The 16,918-nt window shown below is 41.5% G+C and overlaps 1 protein-coding gene across 1 annotated transcript in view; it reads right to left on the bottom strand.

The window, feature by feature from the left end:
• ARMC2 (armadillo repeat containing 2) overlaps positions 1–401 on the bottom strand; it is a 125,458-nt gene extending 125,057 nt beyond the window's left edge. The window contains exon 1 of the mRNA XM_081293727.1: positions 268–401. The gene's annotated coding sequence lies outside the window, so the exon portion shown is untranslated. The remainder of the gene's footprint in view (positions 1–267) is intronic.
• Between the last annotated feature and the right edge of the window lie 16,517 nt (positions 402–16,918).

Here is a 16,918-nt window from a genome sequence, read left to right as displayed (position 1 = left end):
GCTCCCCCATTTCGGGCAATGCCCGCTCGCCCATCGGCCCAAGCCAGGACACACTGCAACAGCATCCTCATCCCGCCAGCCACCCCCCAGCACCGTGGCTCTGCCGGGCAAGCCAATGTCTCCATGGTAACCGTACACAAACCACCTCCCGCCGCCGCGGGGGCCGCCAGCCTGCAGAGCCAGGCCGCTGCTGGGCGAGCCGAGAGGGCCGGGGAATGAGCTAGGAGGAGGCAGAGGGAAGGTGGCTCTCTGCCTGACCCAAAGCACCTGTGATGAGCGCTGGAGACAGTGAGCCCGGCGCAGTTTAGCGCATCCTCGGCTTTCTGCAGCAGCCACCGCCGGGTCGGAGCGGGCAGGTGGGGGCGGAGCGGGGCGGCCCCCGGCGCCGCTCAGCCACTGGGCCTGCGCCGGTCCCGCCAACGCATGCGTAGAAATGCAGAGGCGCTGCCGCTGCAGGTGCGGGAGCGAGAGGGCTGGAGCGGAACGGCCCCGTGGGAGCTGGGCTCCCTCCTGGAGCACATCGTGGGGAGGAGACTTCTTTTAAGTTAGCAATTTACTGAACCACATTTATCGAGCCCCTACCAGATCTCCCGCCTCTGTTAAACAACTAGGTAGGACGGCAGCTTCGTGTTTAGGGTAAGAGGATTTACTGGTTCCGATTGCGGCTTTATGTGTCCTGGAACCAGCTCCTTAACCTCTCAGTTTCCTCCTATGTAAAGTGAAGGGCAATAGGCAGATCGGGCTGTTAGACAGATTGGATGAGTAAATAGATATAAAGTGGGATGCACACGGCAATTAATGAACATTAAATTTGGCTATCGTCCGGGTTTACAAAGGGTATTCACATATCTCTTTTGAGAGTCTTTGAGACTCTTGAGCTGGTAACCTGGTGACTCCATTCATAGAAGAGGAACTGGGGGCCCCAGGCCTGGCGAATGACAGAGTGAGATTTGAGCCTAGGTTCCCCGTGGCGAGTCATTTTTTGCCCCTTTTTGCCCCCTACTGCATCAACACAGTTGAATAGTAAAAAGAGCCCCATTTGTTTAAATTCTATTCTCTCCTATTAGATCATTCAGTAACACTTTACAGTGTTAAATACAAGTGAGACCATAATCACTTTCCATTCAGGTTTGCACCACATTTTATAAATATAGGGACTTTTCAGCTGAAGTGTTGTTGTCAACATTGGGAAAAATAAGCCACATGCCTTAGTGCTAAGTACCTTGTAAAGAATAATTAAATTGTAAACATATTTGAACACATACTATGTGCTTGGTGAGAAATTATTCCAACCTGAACTAAAAGAATGTAAATATTCTTCAAGTGTCCATTAAGATTTCTCACATAACAGACAATAAATATGTTCTTGTTGATTCATTTTAGCACCTGAAACAAAATATTTGTGTTCTTTAAGGTTGAAATCTTTTCCATTGACTCAGCATAAATTATCATATCAAGTCCCATTTACTGGTCACTGGACTTCATTGTGCAAAGGAAGCTTTACCTGTTTTATATAAAACCATAACTAGTTTTAAACGCACAACTTGTGTGATAAAATGCAATTTTATTTTGGTCTCTCATTATCATTTTAGAATGTATTCTATGCTGTTTATCTTCTGTCCCTGAATAGAAAGTTAGCAGAGACCTTGAATTTTCTGCGCATTCTTAGATTAAGGGCAGTCTGATCTTAAGTTTCAACCTCAGCTTTGTTTCAGATTATGTTGGGTGCAAGACATAAATGTATCAAACTTCAGATGAAATTGTCTTCATGGCCCTGTCCCCATCCCAGGCTTAAGGTCTATTGTTGGCCTTCTCGGAACAGATGCAATTGGCTTTGTTGGCTCCTCCTCTGTTGCCTAGAGGTCCTGTAGGGTGGGAGAGGAAAGAAGTGGAGGAAGGGGAGAAGTAAGAACTTCTCCCTTGGATGACTGAGCTTGCTGTAAGGGCCTATGGTTAAGTTGACTCATAAGGGTCTTGCCTAGGCTTTTTGGAGTTTCTCATGGGGACCCCTGTTCTGAGACTCCTGACTCAGGTGGATGCAGTACTATTCAATTGGTTGTTTTTGACCCTTTTCCTGCACTCAGCAATCCATTGTTCACTTCAGTTTCCTCTGTCCCTTTAGATGAATCCTAAGAGAAACCCACATATCTCTTGCCCCAGGGACTCTGAGCATGCAAGCTTATCTCAAAGCCACCCATGCTCCTTGCTGCTACAGGATAACAGGCCCACCTGGGAAAACCCTCTCACTGGTTTGAAATCAAAGAGGTAGCTCTCCACATTCCTTTCTCCAAAGAAATTTCCTTACACATCACCCGCCTCCACTCTCTGATTTCTTATTTTCAGCCTCAGCCTGGGCAAAGGGTCCCGAATTAAGATGGGGTTGATATACTTTTCTTGTACCCTGCCCTCTGGACTCTGTCTAGCCTTCACCTGGAACTGATGATTATACATGTACGTCTTGGTTGAAACATCAGCTGAAAAACGTGCTGTATGGTTAATGACTAGCTATAGCCTTGCAACTGGGATCTTAGTCTAAAATAGACCTCATGAACACACTATTGAAATCTGAAGCTAGCCAGCACAGCAGGCCAGGAGATGACTGCCAGGCAAGTTAGAAAAGAATGACAAGTTGAACAATTAAAAAGAATGACAAAGCCAATTATAGGAAATAATTATTTGAAGCAATAAAGTCATGGATTTTTTCTCTTCAAAGGCCACTGTTTGGGAATTTACTTAGGCTGTTACTGCAGTAGCCTGATACACTGAGCTGGCTGTTCCTAACAGAATTTTACATATCAGCTTTGTAAACACACTTACTTCAGAGACAAGACTGTCAGCATGTTTCATATACCTAAGATCAAAGAAGACAAAATATTAATTATGTGTATCTGACACTTATAAAGTACTTTATAGTTTCCAAATTGCTTTCATTTGGAATTTTTTTTCCCCCTGGTGCTGGGGATCAAACTCAGGGCCTCAGATAAACACTCTATCCTAAGCTACATGTCCAACCTAGAACATTTTATTTCTGTTGTCTTTTTTTTATTGTTTTTTTTAAATTTTTAATTTGTTATATATAACAGTAGAATGCATTACAATTCATACTACACATATAAAGCACAATTTTTCGTATCTCTGGTTGGACACTATTTCTGTTGTGTTATTTGGAGTCTATATGATAAGCCAGAAAAGTTAATTCCAAAGATTATTATCCCATTTTGAGAGTGGAAAATGTGGAGGTTCAGAGAGGTTAAGTGATCTGCCCACAAGCACACAGTTTTTGCTAAAAAGTCTCTGAGACATGATATTCTTTTTAAAAAAATATTTATTTATTTTTTAGTTTTCGGTGGACACAACATCTTTATTTTATTTTTATGTGGTGCCAAGGATCAAACCCAGTGCCCCACGCATGCCAGGCAAGCTTGCTACCGCTTGAGCCACATCCCCCGAGACCTGATATTCTTAATGCCCAAATCCAGTGTGCTGTCTTGCCATTGTCCATGAATAAATATAATTTTTCAGGCCAAGGCCTCTCATCTGCCATAATAAGAGGTACTTCCTAGGCTGAGTGGAGTTTCAGGGATCAAGAGGAACTTTCTGTACATTCTTTTGAAAATGTCTTCTGGCTTTGGGGTTTTAAGAAGAGAATTAGATATAGATGGTAGACTGGGTAATAATATGATCTTATACACTATTTGGTGCAAAAATGCAACCAAATGATAAGCTCATGATGCTTTTTTATCTGTAGTCTCTCTTAGTAGATTTTGTAGTTTATATTGTTTATATCACACATACCCCACATCTATAGCTTATCTTAATTTATATATTAGAGGTATTCTTTAAAAGACACAAGTCAAATAAACACCTCATTAATGCTCACAATCTCCCCTTGATTTTTATGGCCATAACAAGAGATGTGACTTACAGGAAAGACTGTTCTGTGATAGAATAATAAACTCACCAATTTAAAATTCTAACATTCACCTTAAGACATTCTGTTTGTGTCAATGTGGAATTTCAGCGATTCAGTGATATTTATTAAGTAATCCCTGTGAGGAGTTGATCAGATTGATAGCCAATGTGATCTGTGCATAAAATTTTAAAGGACAAGTACATTAAAATGCAACTCGGTGGAAATTAACAATGTAGTGAAAATTAACTAACTTCATGGAGCTAGACATAGGAATGCAGAATTGAACTAAAATTTATCAGCTGAAAAGCTACATGAAAATCGTTTACTATTCAGCTAGTACCTGCTCACCTTAAGAAGGACTTTACCTTCAAGTGCTTTCTCCCTACCACATCTTCTCCACCATCACAGGCCACTGTGCAACACAGAACTCAAGCTGTTGACAAGGATACTAATGAATAAGTTTCCATTTAATTACCAATTGATTATAAAGAGTTCTAACTACTTAGCCTTTCATTGAAGGGGAAGGAGTTCCAGTCTTCAGGGAGTGAGTCAGTAGGACTCTTAACTGTGAATCCTTTCACACTAAATATCTGCTGCCATACCTGTCCTAGATTAAAAGAGACCAAGAATCAGAAACCTCCTATTTGACTAGCTCATATATGACATGTTACTGAACATGCCTGTATGTTTTGAAAGTTTTTAGTTGCAAATTACAGAAGATTTCATCAAAAGAAACTTAAATACTAAGGACATTTATTGTTTTAACAATAATTTTTTTTCCAGATTTCTTAATTCCACCCATGGCCAGGAAGCCCTGGCTTTTAGCTCCTCAAGTTTCTTCTGTTCCTTTTTCTTTTTGTTTGTTTCTGCTTGAAAGTCTTATCTTTCTGTTCCATCTCCTTGGCCTGTTTCTTGAGCTGTTTCAGGGGCTTCTTCTTGCCACCTTCACAACTGGACATGTCACCTCCTGTCCCATCCCCCCGTTAGGGGCACATTTTACCCACTGGCCCCAAGACTACCCTATACTCAACCAAAGTGAGTGCCGTAAACCATGGTCTTGAATGCGCTCTGCTCAGGAGCTCTCGATGTCAGCCCACTGACCACCAAATTAAATCTCAGATCCTGCACCATCTGCAGGACAGCCTGCATTTCTATTTTATTGTAATAACATGGATTTTGTTGGGGTGATATGTGATAGACCCTGTGCTAAGTGCTTTGCTTATTTTAAATCAGTGACTCTTCTAACCTTAAACTAATATTATCTCTACTTTACAGGCATAGAAATTGAAGTTTAGTTTCTTTGCTTACCCAGGCCACACAGGTGGTAAAAGCAGGAGATCTAGGATTCAAACTCAGCTTGTTGGAGGCCGTAGTCCTATAGACACCATAGGCTCAGCCAAACCAGACCACTGCCATCCCTCAAACACTCCTGTATCTTCCTACCTTTGTCCTGTGGCTTTGAATGGTCCCTCTCCCCAGACACTCAGCAAGGGTATCTGCTCAGAAGAGGCACTTATCCCCATGTAGTCCATAGAAGAAAGAGAGAAACAATTGTATCTGCTATTCCTTCATATCTCCTGTTTGTGGTGGATCCAGGTGCCATCTACCTTTTGTGGCTTCCTTAGCAATGAATGCCCCATGACCCAGGAGGAGGAGTGGTGGGAGGGGCTGACCAGAACTGGGAACAGCCCAAGCAGGGGGTCTGAAGGGGAAGGCTACAGGGCTGGGCTGGTTAGGGAAGGAAGGGGAGAGGAAGTGATGGCCTGAAGCGTTCTGGGGAAGTTGGAGGAGACAGGTCACGTGAAGGTACAGGACAGACAAGGCACAGTGGTAAAGCGAAGTGGGAAGTGTGCTTAGCGGGAAAGAGCCCTGATTTGGAATTCAGGAGATCTTAATTTAAATGTTGCTTCTTTTACCTTCCATCGTGTGTCTGTGGGCACTGAATAGCTGTGACTCTCCTCTGAATCATGAAGTTGAATTAAATGACCCTTAAGTTACACTGAGCTCTGGAAGGCCCCTGGGAGGAGGTCATAGTCGGAGAAGAGGCTGAGGATCCTGGGTTTGGAAGGTGGCTCAGATGTGAGAGCCACATAATGAAGTTCAAAGTGTAGTTGGGCTGGTTCCTCTCTTGGAGAAAGTCAGGGTGGTTGGAGGTCCAAGGTGGCCAGAGGAGGCACTGAGGAGGAGGGGACAGAGGGTAGGAAAGCCTGACCTGTTAGTACATTGTGCCTCAAGATCCTTGTGCTGTGCCAATAACCCCTGTGTACAGAGTGATCTATGTGTGCCACCTCCCAGAATCGGCAGCCACAGAGAAAGATGCAGCCCCTAGGGCTTAAGGCCTTAAAGGAAAATTGTGTCTCCCCATTCCCTTGGGTGATGAGAGCATTGAATTTCCCAAGGTCATCCAGGACACTTACTTTGGACCATCTTGGCATTCTCAAATTCAGGTTTTTTTTTTTCTTTCCTTTCTCCTCGTCTTCCTTCTTCTTTCTTCTTTTGTGCTTTACCTCCTGAGTACCTGGGATTGTATGCATGCATCATCACACCTTAGTTTTTTTCTCCAAAAAAAAATTGTACTTATGTTCTTGAGTTTCTAGCTCCAAGAATACAGTACCTTGGCAATATGATGAAAAAAAAAGGAGGAAAATTTAAACAGAGAAAATAAAGTTTTAATTTAAATGTACACTCAGGGAAGAATCTAGCTTCAGGTTTAAATACTCAGACAGAAAGAATCCTTTCAGGTCCCAGATCTGGCTGAATATATCTGGGCCTCTATTAGCAAGATGAGAAAAAGAGCTAAGCACACATGTTCATTGAATGAGAATAGTCATACAATTTTTTGTATTATTTGGATAAAGGTTATTACAAAATTAGGGTATACAAAATTATCTGCCAAGAATGCAGAATAGCCACAAAAAAATTAAAACTTCCTGCTAATCACTATACACTTGCAAGGCAGTTTTCTTCACCAGAGCTCAAAACACTTCAGATCTCATAGAACTAAACAACATGCATGATACATGTGAAACAGGGACCATCCACACATGATAATGGATGGCATCCACCAACATTCTGGTTGTGACACTGCACTATAGCCCTGAGAGATTTTGCCAGTGGGGGAACTAGGCAGACATTACCCAGGGCCTCTTGCGATTTCTATATATCATTTTTTACAACTGCATGTGAATCTACAATGATATCAAAAGAAAAAGTTTAAAACAAACCACTTGCTCTCTCACTTCCTCTTGTCACATCTGCAAGGCTTGTGGGTGAAAAGTTGCAATGCAAACACAGAGGAAATGTTACCTCAGAAACAAAGAGAATGATTATCCATGATGCAGTGTGGATAAAACAATACCTGGCCTTAACTACCCAGGAAAACTGAATTTCAGTGCAGACAGTCATTCTGTGAAATTATTCTTTCTGGGCTTTTTCTACTAGTTCAATCACTGTTTTTATTAGGGCATGGAAGGAAGCAAATTTTTCTGTTTTCATTTTGGTTTTGAGGGCTCAAATTCAAATTTAGAAAAAGAATTCTTGGCATTGCAGTGTCTAGAGTAGCTCATTTTCTCTCCAGAATGCAGACCCCTGGTTCATCTAGAATCCCACCACTCTCTGTCCACTGGCTGCAGCTGCCTCAGACCCCCCCCCCCATGGGTCCTGCCTTCCCCTGCCCTTTAATTAAGTGGTAGGGACCAAGTTCCTAGTGATCTGCTTGCCCAACATGTAATGTTCCCTCCCTCCCATTGCAGTCCATCCCCCAATGTAGGAGCTTGCCAGACTGGGTGGCTTAATGTTCTTAGAAAGCTGTGTGATTGTATTGTGAGCCAGCTGGTCTCCTATAGCAGCTCCAGATAGAAGCACACTGCAGGTCACCTGCCAGAAACCATCCTAAGGTCATGGTCAGCAGTGAGGCAAGCTCCTCCTGAACAGGACAGCATCCTTTCCTGTTCACTAAGCACTCAATGTGGGAAGGCCTTCACAGAGTATAGGAAGGCCCTTACAGAGATACAGACCTTGCTTTCAAGATCCTCGCCCCCAAGAAAGTGTAATGTCTCTGCAGGAAGCTTCCAAAACTGCCCCCACACCATCTCTTGTAGGTCATTGTTTTTTTTCACTCCATGTTATACTTCTTGTTCATAGGGATCACAGAGAGGAGAGTTCAAGAAGAGAATGGAAATGCAAAACTCAGTGGAAGGAGGACACCTGAGAGCAGAGATTCTTGTCCTCCTTGTTCTCCTTCAGTATCCTAAATAGGAGAATGGCTGGAATACCCGGATGCTCAATAAAAGTTTGTTGAATAAAGGAACAAGGGAGTGTGTCCTCAAGAGTATGAAATTCCGAGCCAGAGTCATAATGTGTAACTCTGTGTGCAGGGATACACTTCCACCATCTCACCCACCGGCTAACCTTTCCTGCTCCCATAGTAATAGTTATTTCTGGGTGTGCCCATGGCTGTGAACCCTACAGGTGCATACCTGTGCTCAGGAGCCAGTCCTCTCCCAACTCCTACTCCCATCTCAAGGGCCCTTCAGTGCCCCTACTGCTGGTGCCCTTCCTTTATGTCAGAACATCTCTACTGTCCTTCCCTGTCTGCCCAGCGGTAGGAGTGGTTGGGGGCTGTCCTGAGTGTGTGCACACAACCTCTCCCCGCCTGAGGCCGCCCTGCTTCTGCCCAGTCTTACAAAGCCATCCACAAGCGGAGCCCTCAGCATCGTGCCCCACCCCCCAGACTAAGGACAGACAGACCTTCCTCCACCCCTTGCATTTTCTTTTCTCTCCATTTCTTCCTCATTGCCCCAATAAACTCCTTCCTTTTCTCTCAGCTGTAACCAAAATCTCTCCTGCAAACAGGCACCTGCAGGGGTCCCCAGCCTCCCAGATGTAAAGGCTGCAAGCCCAGAGTGAATTAAGTTGGCAAGGGGCCACAGCAGGCCTGGAGGGCAGGGGATCTCCTCATCTCTGTGCTTAGCCACGGTGAGAGCTCCCGGGGCTCAGATGCAGATCTGTGGAACGGAGAGATATTTGAAAGAAAAAAAGCGAAGGCAAGAAGCACGGAAGGAAGCAGGGGTGGCGAGATCAATGATCAGCCAGGAGAAGCAGCAAGGGCACATAGCTCTAAGCACGGAGGAAACAAACGGCCTCCAACACAAGCCACAGGGACTGAGCAGCCAGCGCAGGGCCCAAGAACATCTTTTAGGCAGGGCTGGCCACACTGCAGCCGATTCTAAAGACAGTACTCTTTAGTCTCCACAATGTTAATGCGGAAGTTTCTGCATTGTCTTCTAACTTTAACCTAGAATTGGAATGGGCTGCATTTGCATGGGGTGGAAGAGAAAACTAAGTTGGGGATGACCCCGCACTGCGAGACAGAGGAAGTAGACAGAACTGTTAAGCCTTGGGGTTTGAAAGGAAGACTTGAATTCTTGCTTCTTCTCTTTTCCTTCCCCTCCTCTCCTCTTTTTCAAATCTTTCCTTCATTGCATCATTTCTTTTCTTCCTTCTCTCCCTCCCTCCCCTGTCTGTTTCTTTCTTTCTCTTTTGCCCTCCCTCTCTTGCTTTCCTCTCCTCCTCAATTAACAGGACAAACCCAAAACCACTGACTTTCTGTTCTGACTATTCATCCTTACTCTTTTCCCTGGTTACATAAATTCTCCATTTTGGTTAATTTGGGAATCATTTCTTCCATTATGTGGTGAGACCTGAGTGACCCAAGGGGCATTTTCCCTCCCTCTTTCAAGTTCCATTCACCCAGTGAGACTTCTGAAAGAACATGAAGGATGGCCTCTGGGGCTGATGTTCAGGCTTTGGGAGACCAGACACTGGATGGGCTGTGTTCTGGGAAAGATGCATCAGTGTTGGGCTGGGATCAGGTCTGAGAGTAAAGAGAAAAAAACAAACTCGGTTTCTCCTCCTATGTGCTTCTGGTGTGTAGATGGGATCTTAATCACCTTCCTGCAAGCCTCCATGTGCTCAATTATCCAGAAGCTCATCAAACCCCATCCTTTGGGAGTTTTATGGAGGTGCCATTCATAAACACAATTGAAGCATGGACCACTGTGTAGAAATGTAACTGGACAGAAAGGGTCTGATCCAAGGATAAGAGGCCAAGTGGGAAAACCCAGAGAAATCTCTGTTCAGAGTGTTCTTGGCCTCTCTGTGACCTTTTGTGTTTGACCCTACACCTTGAATGTATGGATGGGACCCCTTTTGCAACAGAGGCCTGAGATCTATTATCAGACAGGATAGGTCCAGAATTTCTTTACAGCCAGCTCTGAGGCAGGGGAAGATTAGAATATATCTTTAGTTTCTGTGATTTGCCTGAGGGAGAAAAGGAGCAGGTGAAAGGAGGAGGGAGAAGGTCAGAGAAATTTCTTTCTCTGATAATTCTTTGCTTAACATTTTGAAGAATATCAAATTGTTTTCCACAGTGGCTACATGTTTTACACTGCCATCAGCAATGTGTGAGGGGTCCAATTTCTCTAGATCCTACTAATACTTGTTTTCTGTGGTTTTGATTATAGTCATCCTAGTGAGTGGGAAGTGATATCTCAATGTGGTTTTAGTTTGCATTTCCCTAGTGACTAATGATAACTGAGCATCTTTTCATGTGTGTTGCCCATTTGTGTAGTTTCTTTGAAGAAATGTCAACTCAAGTTCTTTGGCCATTTTTAAGTTGGGATGTTTGTCTTTTTTTGTTGTTAAGTCATAAAACTTCTTTATGTATTCTGGAACATTAGACCACTTTCATATGATTTGTAAACATTTTCTCCCATTCTGTAGTCATTAATTTCATTTTATTAGTAGTGTCCTTTGATGTATGTAACAAGAATTTTGAATTTGGAGGAAGCCTCATTTTTCTCCCAGGAATACATGTGCTTGTACTTTCATATTAAGGAATTCACTGTCAATTCAAGGTCATGAAGATTTTCTCCTGATTTCTTCTAAAGTTTTATAACTTTAACTCTTAAATTTAAGTCTTGGATCCACTTTGATTTAAAGTTCATATACATCTTGTAGGTAATGGTTAAACTTCATTATTTTGCTTGGGACTATCCAGTTGTCCCAGCTGTTGAAAAGGGGAGAAGCTTTTTTGAGGCAACAATACAAAAAGAAAAAAAAAATCCTCTAAACCAGTACCAGTACCAGGGAAACTGGCATAGAATTGTTCAGGAAAAGGGGTCAGAAGATCCCAAGGGTGTGGGCTTCTTACAAAGTAGCTGCACAGTGGTTCTGTAATGGGGTGAGGAGGAAAGCCCTCTTCTCTTCAGCAGAGCAGTTTCAGCAGATACCTGAGGCAAGGCACAAGGGTGGGAGAGTGACCAGAGAAGTGGCTCTTGACAGTATCAGGGTCAGACTACGCTGAGGCAGCAGCAATAGTGGCGTATGGCCACCAGGGGGCAGAGCAGAGATGTGTACCAAGTCGGACTATGTTAACTGGCCACTTGGGTACAGGCTGAAACTAGAGGAGTCACTTCTCTGCTAGAAGAAAAGGACTAAGAGGTCTTGGGTGTCAGCTTTTCCATGGGTGGTGCTTGGAGCCCTAAATTACTTTTGCTACTTTTTTCTTATCCTCCTCCAGGATCACACAGCCTGGAAAGGCAAGAGTTACACTTAATTTCCCTTTTCAAAATGCAGTTGAAAAAAGAACATTCTGTTTCCAGGTCCACAGCTTTCTGTTGAAAATTCTATACCAGCATTTAAAATTAAGCCACGATTGCCAAAATGTAAATTTTTCAGTGACTTTTTTTTTTCCAAAAAGTGATGCTTATATTTGTAGCAGAGGAAATAAGAGGGAAAAAAGGAAAAGTAATTTATTTGAAAAATAGCCATTTTATTTTAACAAAGAGATGTCACAAAGAACCGATGTAGTTTTGTAATATTAATCTATTTCAAATTTTTCAAGTGTCAAGACTACGGTTTACATTTACTACCGCAAATTTGGTGGACATTTTTCATTATGCACTAAGTAGAAAATTTGAAATTAAATGTTCAGCAATGTTCAGACAAATGAAGAAATCCCCTCCCCCAGGCCCTCCTTTGACATAACTAGGACAATCCAATATAATAACCCTCTAACAGGATTAATTCTGCCTAAAACCAGCTCCCGAAGAAAACCACATGGCGCTTTCTGAAACATTCTTGATAACGTGCACATCTTTATTATATTTACAACCCATGAGCCTGGTGCTGACTCTGAAAGCAGAGGAAGACTGACAATCCTGTACTCAGGAGTCTTCACAGTCAAAGTCACTGGAAAACCTCGGTAATAATTAAAATCTGCAAAATGAACCAGCAGTAAGGCTCATTTTCCTTCCACTAAATCAACATACCCATTGCCTTCTGTGCCATAGTGAAACTTGTCCACATGTACATTGCACATAGCAGTGCAAAACAGTCAGGCAAAGACATTGGAAATACTTATGTGATTTAGTGATCTAAATTATCCAAAAAAAGGATATGCTTGTTTAATATAAAATTAATATAAGAATATTTGTAAGCCAGAAGCCTCCTAAGTATCTAGCAAGGGTGGTAGTTAGGCAAAACATTGTGCCCATTTAAATAAGATAAAGGCAAGCAGAGACGTTGAGATATACAAATAATACCGTGTTAAGAGGCACAGCACAAGTAGCTGTGCAGAGGCAGGAGAGCTGAATTGTAAAGATAGTTTTTTCTTCCATTGTTTAAAGTATCATTAATGTTTCCATAATATTTTTTGTTTAATAACAATGTTAAATCAGTTGCAGGGAAGATCCATTCCCTTTTAGTGACATGTAAGAGAATATGAAATCACACATCTATAGCATCTCACTTTTGAAACTTTTAACATTTAGGCTTGACTTGGCTACACTGGTCTGTGATTGCTGCCACATATTATTAAATGATACTTTACCCATGGGGTGGTTGAAGGCTGCCAAGCTCTTCAGTGGAAATAACTTAAGAGAGACAGGAAGAGCAGACTTCCAGAGAAAGTTCCTTGAGCCACCACAAGGAAGGTAGAGGCTGAGAGGAAACTGAGTCTGACAACAGGGAACAACTTCTGGGGTAACTTTCATATTTTGTTCTCTGTAAGAGGGTCATTGAGATGTACCGTAGACAACATGTCACATTTGCTGTGACAAAACATCTACTGATCATTTACTATAGGAGACTGCAATTCTTCACTTTTTCTTTGCAGAATTCCTGGTAATGAATAACAGGACACATTCAGGCTAGTTTAAGCCTGAAAGGGATTTATTCAGGGACATAATGAGCTTAAAATTCCCTGGAAGGCTGGAAAATAAAGATTGATGGCCACAGAACCTGGAAGAATACCTCAAGTGCTCCAGGGGACACCTAGGACCACTACCACTTGCAATGGAGAGGCAATACACACAATGTTACCTCTCAGCTGTCTCTGGAAACTTTCTCCAGTGTTTCACCTTCACCAGGAAGTGAGTTCTGCCTAGCATCTAATTGCTCACTTGCTCGGTTCTGAACTCAAGTCTTATACAGGTGTGTCTGAGGGAGTGTAGATCACCTGCACCCCAAAACACCTGCCAACTGGGAATGTGGGTTCTGCTTCTATCTTTGGACTCCTAATGTGGGAAATTCCTTAAGTATGGGGAGCCACAAATGTGACAAATGTCCACTATTTGCTAACAAAACCTCACCAAACTTTGTCCAGTTGTCCAATTTACTATTTGGGAAAGCTGGCCCCATTCCCAGCTATCTTGATGAAACCAATTGTGGAAATTCCCTTTGCCTTGATGGTAACTCACCAAAGAGGCATGTGATCCAATTGTGATCAATGACTCATGAAGACACATCATGGAGGGATTTCCCCAAAAAAGTTTCTTTGTTCTTAAAAAGAGACATAAAGACATAATAACTCCTTTGTTCTGTCTCCGGATGGTGATATACGGGGACTTGAAGCCCTGCTGGGGCAGCCCTTCAGTGGCACACTTGGAATGGCAAGGCAAAGAGATGGAATTAATCAGAATCCTTAATGATTTTACTTGGCCACTGAATCAACCAATCTGTGCCCATCCTGTCTTGGCATTACTTCTATGTGAAATCATACATTCGTGTATTGTTCAAGCAAGCCAAATTTGAGTTTTTCTGGTTACTTGCAGCCCAAAACATCCTGATCTACTCACACTGGGTTCAGAATTGCAAAGACAATTGTGACAGACAGGAACATAATGTATGGACTTCTCCTTGGGCCTAAGCAGTCTTATTTATTATCAGTGAAAATAAAATGGACCATATTCACAAAGTCCCTTCTAAACAGCTTTCCCTCTCAGAAGTGAACCCAACATCTGTTCTCCCTCTACAACAGCACCCTATTTCTTTATGTGGAATTTCCTTTCCTACATTGTATTGAGCAGTTGAAAACAAAGTGCCCTATCACTGACAAGGCTGAGGAGCTCCTGGAAGTTCTTCTGGGAGATATACTTCCCGTCAACTCTGAGCAGCCAAGAGCAGGCTCAAGACCTGAGGTCAATTGGCCAGACTTTCTTTCAAAACTTTACAACTCTAGCCAAGTGATTCAAGGATAGAAAAAAGGAGAGCAAATAGTGGTAGGGAACTGGGGGGCGTGGCTACAGCACATACTTAGTATGCGTGAGGTCCTGGGTCCCCAGGACCCTGGATGCACCCCCCACTTCCAAAACAAAGAAAAAAAATAGTTGTGGATGTCCATTCATTCCAGAACGTTCCCTTTGTGTCTTAATACCTGACTGAGACTGCTGAGTTGTTCCAGCTGCCTGGTTGCCCAAAGCTGCCCTGGAGGGATATCTGCTATTCCTAAAACCACTATGTTCTCAGGAGATAGAGATTTCAAAACCTTTTCCAGTAGCCCCGCCAGAGACATTCCAGTGTGGAAGCTTACACACTTGAAGAAAATCCAAATTAGAACCTTATGAAAACTCTGCTTTACAATTCCATCTCTTTCTCTAAGGATTGTTTCAGTGAATTTATATTGAAGTGTTCCTTATATGTGAACTCTTCTTCTTGGACACCCCCCCCCATTTTTATTGGGGTGTTTAAATTATAAAAGAGGCTGATATAAAACAAGCTGCTCAAATGAAACAAACCAAGAAGTGTACAGATGAACCAACTGTTCATGAAACATTTATATTTATAAATTTCAGGGAATATTGATATTCCAGATTGCTGCTTGTTGGGAACTTGAGGACAATTATTTGAAATATTTTTTTAAAGTCTTTTATTCCCAGGAAGTGTGCTAATGAATACCATGTGACATCCAAGGGCAAGAAAAATAAATATTGAGGATGTGGAAGAAAAACAAAAGCTATTTCATCCCTTTATCAGGATTTTTTTCACTTATATAACTATTAAAAATTGTGGTAAAAACATACATAACATAAAATGTACCATCTTATCCATTTCTAAATGAACAGTGTAGTGGAATTTTTTTTTAATTAGGCAGTTTAATATTTTGAATTTATCAAATGTATTCTTGTATAATTTGCTAACATGAGAATTTTCAAATAAAACCAAAGTTCTTTGGTCTGTTCTTTGAGGAAATGTTTATGAAGCTCAAAGCTAAAACTGTCTTACAGGAATGGGATCCTCTCTTCTGTTTTGAACATTGAAACAAATGAAAGTTATTCAATAAATAGAGACCAATCCATGGTGCAAGTCACTTAGCTTTTCATTTTTAACTTCCAGCCAATTAAAATATTAAGTAATGTTCAGTGGGTCTTGTATTCAAAAGGAATTATATGTTGACTATTATATTTTAAGACATTTATTATGGAAAATTATTCATGCATACATAAAAAATATTACAATGAGCACCCCTGGACAGAATCTTCAGCTTCAGCAATTATAAATATTCTGCCATTTTTGTTTCATCTATAGCTATGTACACTTCTCATTTTTTAAATTGTTATTTCTTTTAGGTAAAATTTCTACCCTTTAGGATGTATATAATTCTTTTTTTTTTTAATTTATATGTGGTGCTGAAAATCAAACCCAGTACCTCACACATTCGAGGCAAGTGCTCTACCAATGAGCCACAACCCCAGCCCCAAGATGTATGATTCTTAACTGTACAATTTTGGCAATTGAATACTATCATGTAACCAACACTTCTCCCATGGTATAGAACATTTCTATCTCTCCAGAAAGTTCCTTCATGTCTTTTCCTACAGTTTTTTTTTAATTGCCTTATAACAATTTCTGCCTGATAACAATAGTGAAGAACACCAGCATAATGTTAGGTAGAAGTGGAGAACAGATATTCCTTAGAGGAAAGTATTCATCTTTACAACAATAGATGTGGTATTAATTGGGTTTTTCAGAGGTACACTTTACCAGATTGAGGAAGTTCTCTTCTATTTCAATTTTTAGAGCTTTGAGTTGTTTGGTTGGTTGGTTGATTTCAACCATGAATGAGTTAAATGTTTTTTTCTGCATCTACTGTGATAATCTGTGTGGTTATTCCATTACTCTAGTGGAATATATTTGTTGAATTTTTGAATGTTAAACCAACCTTGCATAATTGGGTTATAACCTCCCTTGTCATGATAATTTTAAGAATTTTTATATCAAATTCATGATGTATATTGATTAATTTCTTTTAGTGCCTTTGTCAGATTTTGGTATCAGGGTTATGTTGGCCTCATAAATGTGTGGTATTTCTTCTTCCTGTTTCCTCTTTCCTTCTATTGAAGAATTTTGCATACAGAAGATACTATTACTTCATTCAATGTTTGATGGACTTCAGTGAATTTTTTTTATTCCTTTAAATATGTTATTCTATTGTCTTCCGGCCTCTGTTGCTTCTTGTTTGAAGATTTCATCTGTATAATTGTTTCTCTCTGTGATACATGTTGTTTTACTCTGGAAGCTTTTGAAATCTTTTTCGTTCTCTTTGGACTGTAGAGCTTTGGTATTATGCACTGTGTTAGCTTTCTGTCACTGTGACAAAATACCTGACATAAACAACTTAAAAAGAGGAAATATTTATTTTAGCTCATGGTTTCAGAGATTTCA

The sequence above is a fragment of the Spermophilus citellus genome (genome assembly GCF_964194105.1).
Source record: "Spermophilus citellus genome assembly, chromosome: 5".
Taxonomy (NCBI): domain Eukaryota; kingdom Metazoa; phylum Chordata; class Mammalia; order Rodentia; family Sciuridae; genus Spermophilus; species Spermophilus citellus.
The sequence above is the reverse complement of the archived record's forward strand: the minus strand, read 5'-3'. Positions and strand labels throughout refer to the sequence as shown.